This window comes from Dermacentor albipictus, chromosome 7 (genome assembly GCF_038994185.2).
Source record: "Dermacentor albipictus isolate Rhodes 1998 colony chromosome 7, USDA_Dalb.pri_finalv2, whole genome shotgun sequence".
In the NCBI taxonomy this organism is placed as follows: domain Eukaryota; kingdom Metazoa; phylum Arthropoda; class Arachnida; order Ixodida; family Ixodidae; genus Dermacentor; species Dermacentor albipictus.
Window position 1 is genome coordinate 79,526,827 of NC_091827.1, and position 16,300 is coordinate 79,543,126.

Consider the following 16,300-nt stretch of genomic DNA (forward strand, 5'->3'; position numbering starts at 1 on the left):
TGTGATGCCACGTGATATAAATTTTGGTAAGGTCCAGTAGGATCCGTACATCGACGTACCGATAGTTCAACAAAACAAAAGTTCAAAAACCGGTTACCTCTCAGTGTTCTGGATGCTTCTGCATGCATTGAGGAAGACATGAAGCTACGCCGACGACAAAGGCGCTCTTTGTCCAGCCAGTTTCGATTTCAAGGAGCCTGCCAAGGGGAACTAATTGTTCGCGAAGCTCCCACATAAAATCCACTATTCAAAATTTGATCATTGGGATAGGTAGTGTCGAGCACGGGCACCAAAGTACTCATTTTCTGTAGCCACCTATTGCTGATAATTAGAACGTTAATTAGCGTAAATTTGCTAATTACGCACGCAAGTGCGGCAATTGTTCTGTATCTAGAGGCCGCCAATCTGTACACTCTTATGGTAAACATAACATTACCGCGATTTATATTTTGCAATTTTAAAAATTTGGTGCAGCAAAAAAAAAGTACCCTGTACGCTGCCCAGTGGGATGAACCTCTTCTCTCCTTGGTAGCACAATGTTCAAGCTTTACACTGCATCACCTACACTCAATCTTTTTCAGGTCTCCCATTGCAGTTATAGCGCACATTGCAATATCCGCAGTGATTAAAATAAGTTGAACCTATCCGGAGATTGTGCATTTGGCGCTGCAGCGGCTCAATACAGCATTATTTTGCATTAATAATGCATTAGTACATTATCTTGCAGTGGCCTTTATTCTGCACTTGAACGTACAACTGCCTGTGCAACAAATTTTTTAATAATTGGTTGAAGCTCTGGCCAGATTAATTACGCCATTTCATGTTGTAGCCTAAACTAAGGAACTAAGAAACTAATTAACTAAGGAACCTAAACTAATGGTTATTGTTTCGGGTAAATTGTATGTCGCCTGTTTAACTCGGTCCAGTTGTTGGCATTACACAATGGAATTTGAACATTATTTCATCAATAAAAAAATTACTGTGTAGTTGTCAATAAAAATTTTATTGAACAACCATGGTGCTGGCTCAATGAATGTTGTAATTTTGTGGAGTTTCTATGGAATCAATGATAGTACAACAGATCAACAATGGAAATTCAAGAACCATTTTTGTAAGGGCAGACGCGTCCCGCGCGGTGCAATAACGTTTGTTAGGCGGCGAAACTTGGTTGCCGGATAAAAATAGGCAAGCCCACGTGTCAATACCACCCATCATAAAAACCATCGACTCGATGCTGCAAACAAACGAAAGCAATAAAGAAAAACACCCGTAGCACAGAAACAAGAAAACATCGATGTTCGTCAGCGTGCGTAAAATGGTTTCGACCCACCACGTGGACAACTTCAGGTCGTGCGCGGCGCCGCTGTGAATGCGAAATACCGTCTGGCATGACCTCATAGACCAGTGCGTCAATACGTCGAATGACCTTGTAGGGTCCGAAATAGCGTCGCAGTAGTTTCTCACCGAGTCCTCGTCGGCATATCAGGATCCAAACCTAAACATGGTCACCGGGCTGGTACTGGAGGTAGCCTCGTCGGAGGTTGTAGTGTCGGCTGTCGGTGCACTGCTGGTTCCTCATCCGTAGGCGGGCAAGCTGTCGGGCTTCTTCGGCGCGCTCGAGATAGATAGCGACGTCAAGATTTTCCTCGTGATTGATGGGCGCCAGCATGGCGTCGAACGTCGTCGTCGGATTCCTACCGTAAACCAGCTTAAATGGCGTGATCTGTGTTGTTTATTGCATCTCCGTGTTATAAGCGAATGTTACGTGCGGCAGGACCACATCCCACGTCTAGTGCTCGACATCAACGTACATTGCTAGCATGTCGGTGAGGGTCTTGCTCAGGCGCTCCGTGAGACCATTCGTCTGCGCATGGTAGATAGTTGTTCTCCTGTGGCTTGTTTGTCTGTACTGCAGAGTGGATTGGGTGATCTTTGCTGTAAAAGCCGTTCCGCGGTCGGTGATACGGACTTCTGGAGCACCATGTCGCAGCAGGATGTTCTCGATGAAAAATTTCGCCACTTTGGCTTCGCTGCCTTTCGGTAGAGCTTTAGTTTCAGCGAAGTGGTTGAGGTAGTCTATCGCCACGACGATGCACTTATTTCCGGATGTTGACGCCGGAAATGGTCCCAACAAACTCATCCCGATCTGCGCAAATGGTCGGCAATGAGATTTAATCGGCTGTGGTAACCCTGCTGGCCTTCTCAGTGGTGTCTTGCATCGCTCACAGTCTCAGCATGTCTTGCCGTAAAGGGCGATGTCGGTGGTCATACGCGGCTAGTAATACCTTTCCTGTAACCTCGACAGCGTTCGGGAGAATCCGAGGTTCCAAACAGCTGGATCATCATGTAGGGCGCGCAGTACTTTTGGACGCAGCGCTGACGGAACAACACGAAGGTAGCTGGGGCGGACTAATGAGAAGTTCTTTACAAGCAGGTGGTTTTGTAACGTGAACGAAGACAATCCGCAATTAAATGGCCCAGGGACTACCGGTGTTCCCTTCCAAATACTCGATGAGGCCTTTTAGCTCCGGGTCTCTTCGGTGCTGTTTAGTGAAGTCTTCCACCTTATTATTCCAAGGAAGGCGTCGTCGTCCTCGTCGTCTTGTGGCTGGGGATCGATGGGGGTGCGTCATAGGCAGTCGGCGTCAAAGTGTTTTCGTCCGGGCTTGTAGATTAACCTGGCGTCATATTCTGGCAGTCTGAGGCTCCACCTCGCCAGCCGTCCTGAAGGGTCCTTTAGGTTATCTAGCGAACACAATGCGTGATGTTCGCTGACGACTTTGAATGGCCTGCCATATAGGTAAGGGCGGAATTTTGTTGTAGCCGAAAGGATGGCGAGGCATTCCTTTTCAGTCGTAGAATATTTGTCTTCCGCTTTTAACAGCAACCGGCTAGCATAAGATATCACCCGTTCATGGCCGCCTTTCTTCTTGACTAGGACGGCACCGTGGCCTAGGCAACTGGCGTCAGTGTGGATTTCGCTATCGGCGTCTTCATCGAAATGTGCAAGTACCGGCGGCGACTGCATGCATCGTTTTAGTTCTTGAAATGAAAAGCAGCTGTAGTAGTCACACATGACAAGGAATCTACGCACTGCCTTCTTGTCGATGGGCTGCGGGAACATTGTGATGGCAGCTGTTTTCTGTGGGTTGGGGTGTACTCCGGATTTTCTGATGACGTGGCGTAGGAACAGAAGCTCATCGTAAGCGAAGCGGTACTTTTCCGGCTTCAGAGTGAGCCCTGAGCTGATGGCCTCTAATACTGTAGCATGCCGCCCCAGGTGGTCGCCGAAATTTCCGGCGAAGACAACGACGTCTAACAAGTAAACAAGACACGTCTGCCACTTCAATCCTGCTAACACCGCGCTGAAATTCTGCATGACGCGTTGAAACGTTGCAGGCGCCGAATGCAGTCCAAATGACATAACTTTGAGCTCGTAGAGGCCGTCTGGCGTGATGAAGGTGGTCTTTTCGCGATCTTTCTCGTCAACTTCTATTTGCCAGTAGCCAGACTTGACATCTATCGACGAGAAGTATTTAGCGTTGCAGAGTCGATCCAATGCGTCGCCTATCCGTGGAAGGGGGTATACGTTCTTCTTCGTGATCTTGTTCAGTCAACGATAATAGACGCAGAAACGTAGGGTTTCGTTCTTTTTCTTCACCATGACAACAGGAGATGCCCACGGACTTTTCGACGGTTGGATGATGTCGTCGCGGAGAATTTAGTCGTCTTGTTGCCTAATAGCTTCACGTTCTCGCGTCGAAACTCGGTAAAGGCTCTGATGGAATGGTTGAGCGCACTCTTCGGTTATTATGCGATGCTTTGCAACTGGTGTTTGTCGAGTCCTTGATGACGGCGAAAAGCTGTCTTTGTGCCTTCGGAGAAAACTTCTCAGTTGTTATTACTTGCTCATGGGGAGACTTGGATTTACGTCGAAGTCTGGTTGCGGGACTGTGGTCGGTGTGGTAACTGCGGCAGAATCTGACAGGACAACGGCGTTGCCCGTTTCTATAAATTCCTCTAAGTACGCCATTGTCGTGCCCTTGCTATTGTGCTTATACTCTCGACTGGAGTTGGTTAGCATCACTTCCGTTTTCCCTCCATGGAGTCGAGCCATCCCTCCTGCGACGCAAGTTTCACGGTCGAGAAGTAGATGCTGGTCGGCGACGTTGACACCTCCTACGTCAGTGGGTGTTTCCGTGCTGACGGAAATAGCAATGCTGGAGCGAGGCGGTATGCTCACTTGATCTGTGAGCACGCTCAAGGTGTGGTGACCAGGAGAGCTCTCCAGTGGTATCGCTTGGTCTTGGGACAGCGTTATCAATTTCGACTTCTGGCCGATGATTGCGCCAGGTTGGTTCAGAAGTCCACGCCAAGAATGACGTCTCGTGAACACTTTTGGGGGATAACGAAGACGGCAGGGTAAGTCCGGTCATGAACAGTAATTCTTGCCGTGCAGATTGCAGTCGGCGTAATGATGTCCTGCACCAGTCGGAATATGAGGGCCTTCCCATGCAGTCTTAACCTTCTTCAACTGGGTGACGATGGGTCCACTCATGACGGAGTAATCGGCTCCTGTGTTAAAGCGGTGAGTGCGTGGCCGTCGAGAAGCCCTTCTAGGTCGCTGGTCTTTTGTCTTGCGTTACAGTTAGGACTTGGCGTCGGATCGCGGCTGCATAGCGTTTACCTGTGGCTGGTACGTGGCGTCTTCAAGTTGCCTTTCGTCGGCGTATTCTTTGCTTCCGGACTTCGTCGGGATGGCGGCGTGTCGTTATGTTGTCTAGGTAGTCTCTTCGGCGTCTTCATCGGTGGCGGAGCATCTTCGTCAGTTCGACGAACAGCAACCGCACATCCTTCGGTTGCTGCTTTTAGGTTTCCGGATATGGGCTTACAGAGCGGCCCCGGGCTGGGCCAGTGTATGATCGGCGCTGCGGCGACAGGTGTTGGCCTGGTGATGGCGAACGAGACGGTCGTCGAGGGCTCCACTGAGTGGCGGCGAGGTAGTCGGCGATATCACGACGTCGTTCGCCAAGGTGTGGTCTAGGCGCGTTAACGGCGAACCCTCGGAGTCCCGTCTCCCTGTATGGGCATCATCGGTAGATGTGCCCGGCTTCTCCGCAGTCACAGCCAATCGGACGATGGTCGGGGGCGCGCCAGACGTCAGTCTTCCTTGGAATGCTGTGTAGCGTGACAGATTGGCGTGCTCGCGACAGGGGTGGTGGTGGACGAGGGAACTGTGTCGTCACTAGGCCCTGCCGTGGACGCGGATGGGGAACGTGACGGCGGGCTAGAGCGGCGTATGCCCTCGCTTGCGGCTGAGGCTGCGGCGATTCAGTGGCTACTCCGAATTGTGGGAGCTCCTCAAGGACGGCGTCGGCAAGTGAAGCCCCTTGAGGCTGTGATGAAGAGAACAGTGTCTGTAGCTCCTCCCACACGACATCTCAGATAGTCTCGCGCCGATCATCGCTGGCAAGTGACTGAACTCCGGCGTAGTTTGTCGAGTTCGTGCGGCGGTTGAATTGCGGGTTCCACAGTTCCAGTATCTTCTCGATGATGGTGGCCTCGCGAAGGAACTCGTCGACGGTCTTTGGTGGGCTGCGCACCATTCCGGCGAAAACGTCCTCCTTTACACCATGCATCAACAGGCGTACTTTCTTCTCCTCGGACATTTCCTGGTCGGCGTGGCGGAATAGGCGCCTCATTTCTTTTGTAAAAATCGTGGTGGTCTCATCAGGCAGCTGCACTCGGGTCTCTAGTAGTGTTTGGGCTCGTTCTATGTGCGCAACGCTTGTGTATGCCTGCAGGAAGCTGCTTCGGAACAGGTCCCACGTCCTTAAGGCGGCTTCTTGGTTCTGCAACCACGTCCTGGCGACGTCGTCCGATGCAAAATAGACATGTCGAAATTTGTCGTCGCAGTTCCAGCTGTTAAATGCAGCGAGCCTCTCATACATCTCAATCCAGGTTTCTGGGTCCCCGAATGTTGAACCGTGGAACGCCGGAAGTTCCCTGGGCTGCTGCAGCACGATCGGGGACGCTCGGGCTGCTATTGGTGTTGACTGGGCACGATCTTCCCGGTCGTCTCAGGCAGAAGTCCATGCTCCGGGGGCAGTCCTTGCATCCTGCGGCTACCTCGCTGGTTCTTTGGGACATTGGTGTTGTCGTCCGCGTTCTGGCTTGGGTCACGGCTTTCTGGAGGCGCCCGGTACATGAACGCAGAGCGCCTCCACTAGATGTCACGTGGTACTGATGGCTAAGGACACAGCAAGAAATCTGTGAACGGTGAAACTAACTTTATTGGGCTAGCCTGTGCCCAGAAAAACAGGCTACACTCATTGCTCAATGAAAACAGCGAACACAGTCGGCGATCGTCGAAAAATCTGAGCAGCGCGAAAAGCGCGTCGGCTTTTATACAGCAGTCGTCCAACATTCCACACTAATCTCTGGGACCCGCGTGTCTTCCACAGAATTCTACACCATTCGAGTCACGCGATGAAATCAGATAACACAAGGTTCGGCGACAACAGAAAGCGGATGGAAGCATCAATAACATTCCAGAAACTTCCGATACATGCAGGCGCATCCCACGCTGTGCGATATCATTTGTTAGGCGACGAAACGTGGTCGCCGATAAAGATAGGCAAGTGCACGTGTCAATATTATTTTGCAGGAAGATTCACAAACCCAACACTATAAAAGTTTAAGCTACAAATCATACTTTTATTGGGCAACCTTGCACAAAGCAATTTACGAATCACGGTTGAAGAGCGGTCCTAGAGGCGTTTCCAATGATGTCAAATACTTACATGCTATTCCTGAAAACTTACGGCAGTTGCAAGCTCATGAAAAGAATCTGTGTGTAGTGTAGAATAGAATATAGGATAAGCAATGAAAAAGAGCACTTTCTCTTAGTCGTAAGCAACATTTGCTTTTTATGGGACGGGACTAACGGTGTAAATACGTAAGATAATAACATATCGCAGGTTTCAGTGGCTCTTAGTGTTATGTTATAATATTCTAAATACAGTGTGCTTTTTTTATTGAGATAACAACTGTGTCGACACTCGAGGCGCATTGAAGCCCTCGTCGTGAACTTATGTATGGAGTCCAAGGGTGATAACACTGTCGTCGCTCGTCGTCTAATGTATGTGCGATCAAGTTTTCACCGTCTCTTTTTCCAACGCGGCATCTTCGCTCGTCGTCTAATGTATGTGCGATCAAGTTTTCACCCTCTCTTTTTCCAAGGCGGCATCTCCCGCCCTTGCACTGAAGATCGACTGAGTCGCCGTTAACAGCGTCTAGTATTGATCCTAAAACCCAGCCTTTGATTAGAACGCCATTTGACAGACCATTGCAAATAATGACAACACTCAGGTAGTGTGGTTGTGTGCTCTTATAGGTAGTCATCAGAAGGAAGTAACCAATTTCTACAGCATTAATTCTCTACATGCTCTGTTTCTCCCTTTTTTCCTCTAACCATTCGAGCATTATACTGCGTTATCAATAAAGATGACACAAAGAACTTACCCGCAAAAAAAAACTCCGCTATTCCTGTGCTTTTTCGACGAGCTTGAAGCAGAATCTGTTCCGCTCTCGGTTGGAGGTATGCACAGTTATGCTCGACTGAGCGGATCAGAATATGGTGAACGGTTGGATTCCGAAATAATCTGCCCTACGTCGCCTAATTTTAGTGCACAAATAATTATTAATATATAAAACCGTGGGGAATTCAGGATAGTATGACAACAACCGTCAAGATAACTGCATATTTGCTTCGACGGCATGCACTGAAACCCATGTTAGCGGCAAAGAAAACGCACACGAAAAAAAGTGCCCATATTGGCGCATCCGTTGCAAACGCAGTTGTTGGCGATGTGTTTTCCTTATTTGTGTGCCCTCTTTGAATCAAATGTGTCCTTTCAAACACATTTAACCACGCATGTCCAACGTGTATATAGGGGGTTTTTGCAAATTTATATGAGCAGCTAATATATCAACCACGGAGGAAAAATTGTTGCGAAGGTGCCTATTCATTGACGAAATTCTCACCTTCCAGAAAGAATAAATAAAAATCAGCATGAGCATGTTTGTTAAAACTAGGCAAGAATTCACGAAACCCGATTACGAAGAAGTCTCTGCTTAAGAAAATTGGAGTTATGTAAATGTATATTTAAGCAATGAACCAAAAAAACACAAGAAAACGTTCCGAAATATTTCAAAACGACGGGGATTTAAAAACTAGTTTGCAATAATTGGGTCTATCCTCAGGCAATATTGAAATATTTGGTGGTGTCCTGAATTTATGAGGTACCCCCTGAGGAGCAGCTAATCATAACGGTGATTCAAATTTGTTGGCTCTTACAGAAAATAGAAATTTGAAAAATTATGTTTTCTATGCTCCAGTGAAACAAGACTCGTATACACATAGGAAGTCTGTTCTTTTGTATTACCTTGCGTCCGCAAGCCTTCTTCTCCACGGTCTTGCATACCGTAACCTAGAGACCATGGGACCTTTAAATCATGAGCCCTACCAGCTGCTTTTTTTCTGACTGTCCAGCAGTCCTGTCCTGCAGTAATTCCAGTGGCATAAGCGGGTTTTATGCATTGGCTGAGTTAGCGAAGTCCTGTGCATAATCAGAAATGTTACAGGCAGTGTGTCTTACGTAAGGACGTAAAACTGTGCGACGCTGACTCTCTAGCTTGAAGCAGGGCATCCTCGAGACGAAGTGCTTGAGGGATTTTGTTTCGAATTTCAGCTTATTTAGCGCCAAACAGCTGTGTCATGATTTGGAGACGTCCCCACAGCTGTTTAGTTGCAATGCCCAGACCTTGAGAGGGACGTTTTGGACAAGCATACCGTGTGAAATTGTCCGTTTTCAAACGCATAGCTTAATAAAACAAAATCCTTCCAGACATTGTTGACGATCAGTTCTGGTTGTTGGCGAATAGATCACAAAAAAGCAACCAAACTTGAAACAAATTCGCTTCAGGTATGAGGGCACTGTTGAAGTAGCAGTTTTCTTGAAAAAATGCACTTTTCACCATTATGCGTTTTTTCTACATGCCTGCACACTAATGTGTTTATAGCGAGAAATTGTGCCTGCAACTTATGGAAACAATATGATACAGGTTTATTTAAAGCGTACACGTTACCATTCAATTTAACTTGTTTAGTTTAGTTAAGTCTCATTGAAATAATATCTGCATAAATTATTATTTCTTGCTCGCTTCTACACTACGATTCAAAGAACGTTATGTCTTAAGGAATTTTGCAAGTGCTTACTTTAAAATTTGCATGAGGGCGCTTCAATGGCCGGAATTAGTGAAAGAGTAAACAAGCCACACATTGTAGGATAGCAGGAATTGAAATCGTATGGAAGCATTTCCTGAAGCATCAATTTATCAGAGGAAGAGACGCTTGAGTTATTGGTGGCAAATAAGTAATATGCGGCTAAATGGTGATACGGCTGAAGTCGTTACTGGAACAGGTAACCAAACATTATTGAGGTATGGATTTTAATGAATAAAAAGAAAGATCGAGTAAAGGTAACCAAGCACCTATAGTTCGAGTTTCCGTAAAAGCTCAATAAATCAGGCAGTATCAACGACGATTTGTGGCAGCCCCACATCAAAGAAGCGCTCGTGAAATGCATAATCGTAGTCATTGGGGATTGGTTGTAAAAAAAACGTCTCTTGGTTCCTGGCAATCCTCAATTTTGCCTCCTTTTAATATTTCTTCGACTCTAACAAAAACAAAAACGCAATTTTCGATCCTTTATGGCAAATCATAACTGAATAGTGAAAATGAATCTCAGCCTGTGTTCTTTCTCAGGGTTTAGCATGCTCGCTCGGTCGCGATTCTCGTAATGCCAGGTTTGCCGACAGTGGAGATGGTGCAATAGTGTATTGGGAGCATGCTGGAGATGGCATATTCGAAGCTAGATCAATCCAAGAGGAGAGAGTTTCATTTGTCTGGTCTGACAGCCCTGCGGGTGAAGAGCCGATGCTTGCGTCAGCGGTTACTCGAATTTCACGTCAGCAGATTGGAATAAAAGCATGTTGGAATAGTTTGAAGTTATAGGGCCCGTGGTGTGTCACAACTTTTTTTGCCGCCATCGCACTTCCACGCAGAGATTTGCCCAGAGAACCTGTATGGTGCAAGGGCTAAGGGGCCGGTGCCAACTAGAGAGACCCGCAATGGCACCAGGAGCGTCCGCCTGAGCACAGTGTAGACGGAGGATGGGGAACTATATGAGCGTCATAAAGATCAGCAAAGGTACTGCACGGAGGGGCAGCCATCAACATAGTTGGACGAGGAAGGTTCGTTGAAGGAAAAGGAAGGTTTCTACCCGTCAAACGAAAAACGTGGTCATATGGTGGGCTCTTAAGGTACCAGCCCTGCTTTCTCGGCCATCGAACAGCATGAAACAGGTGCTGGCAACACTGGCTATACCGGAAGAGCATGACACTCGTGCTGCCAATGCTGGACATCTGGCAGTACAAGTTCGCAGATCAAACCGGCGTGTCAAGGCGCCAGACTGCTTCTAGAGCTCTCCTTGAAGGGACGAAACTGATATAACGTCTGCAATTCATGCATCCCACGAGCGCATGCGTGAATGCCTTAGTGACATGACGTACCGCCAGAGTTGACTGCTTAAACGACTAACTCATGTAACCTGCCTTCATCCCTGTTTGAGCCTCTGTTAGTACAAACCCTTTATTAACATCCCATAAAATGCCTGAAAATTTTTAATTCTGCCTGTATGGGCAAGACACATTAAAGAAACTTCCGCAGAGGCGCTTAACATTGCATACGTGTTGGAATTAGAAAGCATTGCGGTCGCTTTAGGCAAATAATTTCGCTCAGGTATTTAATCCATATGTCGTCGTGCACGTCGTAAACTTGCACTGCATTCCTTTTTCTGGTCTCTTGTCTCGTCTTCTGCGGCGTGCTTCCGCAGGCAACCATGTTTCACAGATGAGGTTCAGGCAGACGCTCTGCAGTACATCCATGTGAACGAAGCCCTGCTACAGTCCACAGAGCAAGTGACGCGCGGGAAGCAGCGACGTGACGTGTGCAATGACGCACCAACTTTATCCACTCCTGTTTTGGCGCCAAGAGTGCATCGCAGTAGACACAGCACCGACGAAATTCGAAGACGAGGTGACATGCGGGAGGCAGTGACGGGGGCAGTGACGTGATGTGTGTCACACCAGGCACAGCTTCATGTTGAATATCAATGATAGATGCCGATCAAGTTTTGCGGCCCAGTATGGAGCAATCGTATTCCAATGGCAAAATGAGAGCGTGAGTTGTGTGTTCCGATGGAAGATTAGAACGAGCCCCTTATTTGGGATCCCTCTGCGGAGGAAAAATATTTGCTTCGCCGATGGACTGCAAAAGCGCGTGACGTATTTCCGCCATTCGCCTCTGCTTCATCTCACGCTCGCCTTTTTCCGGTCGCGGGCAGCTATCAAGGACATGGAAAAGATGGACACTATGTAGAGTCGTGCGCTTTTGATCCTGCTCTTGGATCGAGACAGCTCCGACTCTGTCACTGTCAGTTCCAAGTCCAGTGATGATTCTTGCAAAACGGTAGAATAACAAACGCACGGAATGCTGGTACGCTGGCTGGAGCCACCATAATGCTGGGATAAACCAAATGATAGTGATGGTGGTGATCAGGCTTACCCGATCCTTATCTAGTTTAACTCCCTGTCACTTGAGTTCCATGTACAAAGAGCACCCGTAGAAGCGCACGCATTCCGTTAGCACATTTTACGAGAACGATCGCAGTCGTAGCGACGCACTCCGTTTGTGATCCGGCCGAGCGCTCGCGACCTGCCATTGGAATTCATCATTACTCAGCCATAACCGCGCAGCCACCATGGTGCTGTGAAAGTCTGCTCATCTCGCACACCGGACGCCCGAGTTAGATTCCTACCAAGACCGAAATGTACAAATTTTATTGTCAATTAAGCTAATTGCCCTTGTTTACAGAAGGCGGCCTGACAAATCTGACGCCAATTCAAGCGTTGTTCACGTATTTGCCCTCGTCGAGCCCCCGGCCATATTTCGTACCCTATTTTGGTCACGCCTCCGGTGATAACACCGCATTTTAGCGTGTTTGGACATGAAATGATGTGGCATTAATAAACGTTATCAACAGAGCCAAATCAATTTTTTTACGCAGGCTTTTCCGGAAATGGGACGGAAACAGATAGCAGTACACTGGAAGTGGGGATCCCTGCGAGCCACCCATGGCTTCGCATGAAATTTCTACAGACAGTTCCGCATATATAAGTTTCGACATTTGTTTTACGTCCCCTGTGAGAAACCAGTGCGGCTAGAGATTTTCGATAGCTATATCTCCTCTGCATACGATTTAGGAACAACATGAGTCGCGTGCGAACGTTTTTTTTTTTCGTTCAGTGTTGCTGCTCTAAGCAAATGTACATAAATTAGCTGAATTCTGCTCGCGATGACTGTCGACGCTAATGCGTTAGCATTGAGTGAATACAGCAACATAACGTAATGTCACCGTCCAAAATAGTTATGTATTAGGCAGTGACTACAGCGGCACTCCTGTTTTGCACTTTTCTAAGAACACTAACGTCGTGTCGCATGCTGTGAAGCCTGCGTTCCATGTCAAAATGTGCTGACACAACGTACGTTTCGAATCCATATGAACTGAAGCTTTTGTCCAGCATTTCAGCACATTCTATGAGGTTGTTTATCTTCTGGCGTGCATTTTCAAGTCCAGAGATTATGTGCCTTGACGGGAATCAGTCAAACACCTACTAAGCAACTCACGCGAAGCACGCATGTGCGGATTACACTGCCTCTTAAATTGATCTAGTTTCCAATATGCCATCTCCTGCATGCTACCAGTCCACCATTGCATCATGTCCATTGTCGGCGAATCTAGCATTGAGAGAATACCGACAGACCACACGGCCGAAACCCTGAGAAAGAACGCAAGCTGAGATTCGTTTTAAATATTCAGTTCTGATTGGCCACAAGGGAACGAAAATCGCGTTTTTGTTGTTTTTACATCGAAGCTATATTAAAAGGAGGCAAATGTGAGGATTGTCAGGCACACAGAGACGTTTTTCTACAACCAATTTCCAATGCCTACCATTATGCATTTCACAGGCGATTCTTTGAAGTGGGGCGGCCATAAATGCTCGTCGATACTGGCTTATTTATTGAGGTTGCCGGAAACTCGCACTGTAATTGTTTAGTTATCTTTCCTGTATGTTTTCTTCATTAAAATTCAGATCTCAATATATTACGTTTGTGCGTGCCAGTAACTATGTCGGTTCTATCAATCTCTTCATTATATATATGCCACCAATACAGCAAGCGTCTGTTCTTTTTGGATTGATGACCATGAAATGCTTCCATGCGATTTCAATCCCGTCTATCCTGGAACGCGTGTCTTGCCAGCAGTTTCGCAACATCCGGTCACTGAAGCACTCTCTAATGCAAACTTTAGGGAAAACGGTATCGAAATTCCATAAGACATTACATTCTTTGAAGCATATTGTAGAATCGAGGCAGAAATTATACCTTATGTACAGAGTAATATAGTAAAAAAGAAGCAATATGAACAAGTGAACCCGAATGCCGCTCTCAATTCTACCGTGTACCCTTTAAATTAGCGAGTATCATTTGGACCACACAAGTTGGAGGCACAATTTTTCGCTCTATAGACAATAGTGTGCGGGCTTGAAGAAAAAAAACGCATAATGGTGAAAAGTATAATTTTTTCAAGATAACTGCTATTTCAAGATTGTTCTCATACCTTTAGCGATTCAAGATGAAGTGCACTTTGTGTTCTACTGGCAAGATCCAGAAATAATCGCCAACAATATCTGAAATGATTTCTTTATAAAGCAATAAGTTATAATACGTACAAATTCAGACGTCATCTTTAGCCAAAATGTTCCTCTCAGGGTCTGGGCATAGCAAATAAACAGGTGCACTGGCGTACATCGCGGGCTGGCCATCCTCTCTTCAAACCATGAAACGGCTTTATGGCGCTAAAGGAGCCGAAATTTGAAAAGAAAATCCCTCTTCTTGAGAGGAAGCCCTGCTTGAAGCTAGGGATTCGGCGTCAGACAGTGTAATGCCCTTATGTGGGACACACTGGCTGCTACATTTCTGACTATATACATGAATTCGCTAAATCAGCCAGTGCAGAAAGCCTGTCAATCTCACTAGAATGCTGCAGGACACAATAACTAAGAGAAACAGCTATTAACACATGTGATTTAAATGTCCCGTTGTCATTAGGCTACGGTACGGGAGATGGTAGAAATGAAGGCTTGCGGACATTAGTGAATGCAAAGGATTAGACTATGTCTACGCGAAGGTTCTTTCATTGCAGCATAGCAACCTGACAGTTTCAAGTTTCATATATCCCTAATAATGTGTAAATTTGCATATCCGTTGTGATGAACTGCTCGTCAGGGGGCACCTTATAAATTCAGAATATCACTAAATATTTGAATAGTGCATGAGAACGCATCCGTTTATTGAGAATTAGTACTTGAAATTCCACCCGTTTCAAATATTTTGGATTTTTTATCAAGGTTTTTTGTTTCATCGCTAAAAATACACTGACGTAACTCGAATTTTTTTAAGCGCACACTTCTCCGTAATCGGCTTTAGTGAATCTTGTCACGATGTCAAAAAAAAAATGCTCGTGCTGGCTTTTGCTTATTGTTCGTTTGATTTGAGAACTTTGGCGATTAACTGGCGCCTTCCCAAACATGTTTCCTCTGTGGATGATACATTAGCTGCGCATATGAATTCGCAAGGACACCTTATTTGCAAGTTGAACATCCGCAGTGAAATGTGTTATAAAGGACACATTTGCCTCATAGAGGGCACACACAGAAGGACACATATTGCCGAGAACTCCGTCGGCAACGTGCTTTCTTTGCTGCTAATATGGGTTTCAGCGTATGCCATCATGACAAATATGCAGTTCTCGTGAAGGTCTTTCTCATAGTGTGCTGAATTTCACCACGATTTCCTATTTTACCCTTAATTTCTGGCTAAAATTAGGGGACCTGCTAATATAGATACTGTGCCACATTGCTTTAGACTCCTCTCGTTCACCACATTCTGACTGGCTAACACGAGCAGATTTACACATACTTCCAAATGACGGTGCAAGATATTCTTCTCCAAGCTCGTCAGAACAGCTCAGTAATACCGGAGCTTCCTCAATGGTCAGTTCTTTGTGCCATCAACATTGATAGTGCACAATATTGCACGCACAGTTACAGCAAAAACTGAGAAACGGGGAACTTTGATAATTACCGACACATAAGTTGGTTACTTCCTTTTGGCGACTGCGTAGAAGAGCGCACAAACCCACTACCTACTTCATTATTTGCAATGACCTGTCAAAAGAAGTTCTAATCAAAGGTTTGGTGTTAATATCCATAGTAAAAACTGCTAACGACGGCTGTCGAGCTTCAGTGCAAGGAGGAAAGGTGCCGCCTTAAAAAAAAAGCCTGTCGAAGTTGGTCTGCACGTAGTTCAATCTTTTCACAAACACTGTATTGCGCCAAGCAATTCGAGCAATTCTTTTTCTGTAAAAACCTATTTGCTTCTTGCCAGACTTATAGAATGCCGGACATAACTAGCTATTTTGACGGTGGTCTCCCTTCCGACCATAAACGGCGTCAGGCCTGCTGGCTATGAATAAATCGTGGTTGCCTTTATTATTCAGGGGGCCTGTGTGATTATGGTATAACAAGGAACCTACAACAGTGGCTCATAGTGATACTAACACTCGTTCTATTTTCACTTCAGTGTGTTCATTTCTTTTGTGATTAAAGTCCTACAAGAGGGGGGGGGGGGGGAGGGACGTTATGGACCCTTCAATTGCAAACGACAACTGGGCCACGAGGTGTCGCATGTTTCATGTAGAACATCAAGCATGTCTCTGAAGTACTGTTCCACTTCAAGAATACCCTTTAAGGGGACGGCTAAAGGTGACGTAAAATCTGACTTTGAATATTGGTTGATAAGTTGAACTGATTTGTACAAATCAGAATTGAATGCACCACGCGGGAAGATTTCGGAAAACAATAACTGGTACCCAGTACACTGGGTGGTATTTGCGAATTAGTGAAACTAACCTTCTATTAGGTAAGTACTTACAAACGATATTGTGCTCATTGAAAGTAATCTTGCAAAATGTGCTTCAATTTGGCATGAAGCTTTTTAGGTTCTGTAAAACATATAATGTTTTGCATAGAGTACCAAGGTTATATTTGTAGT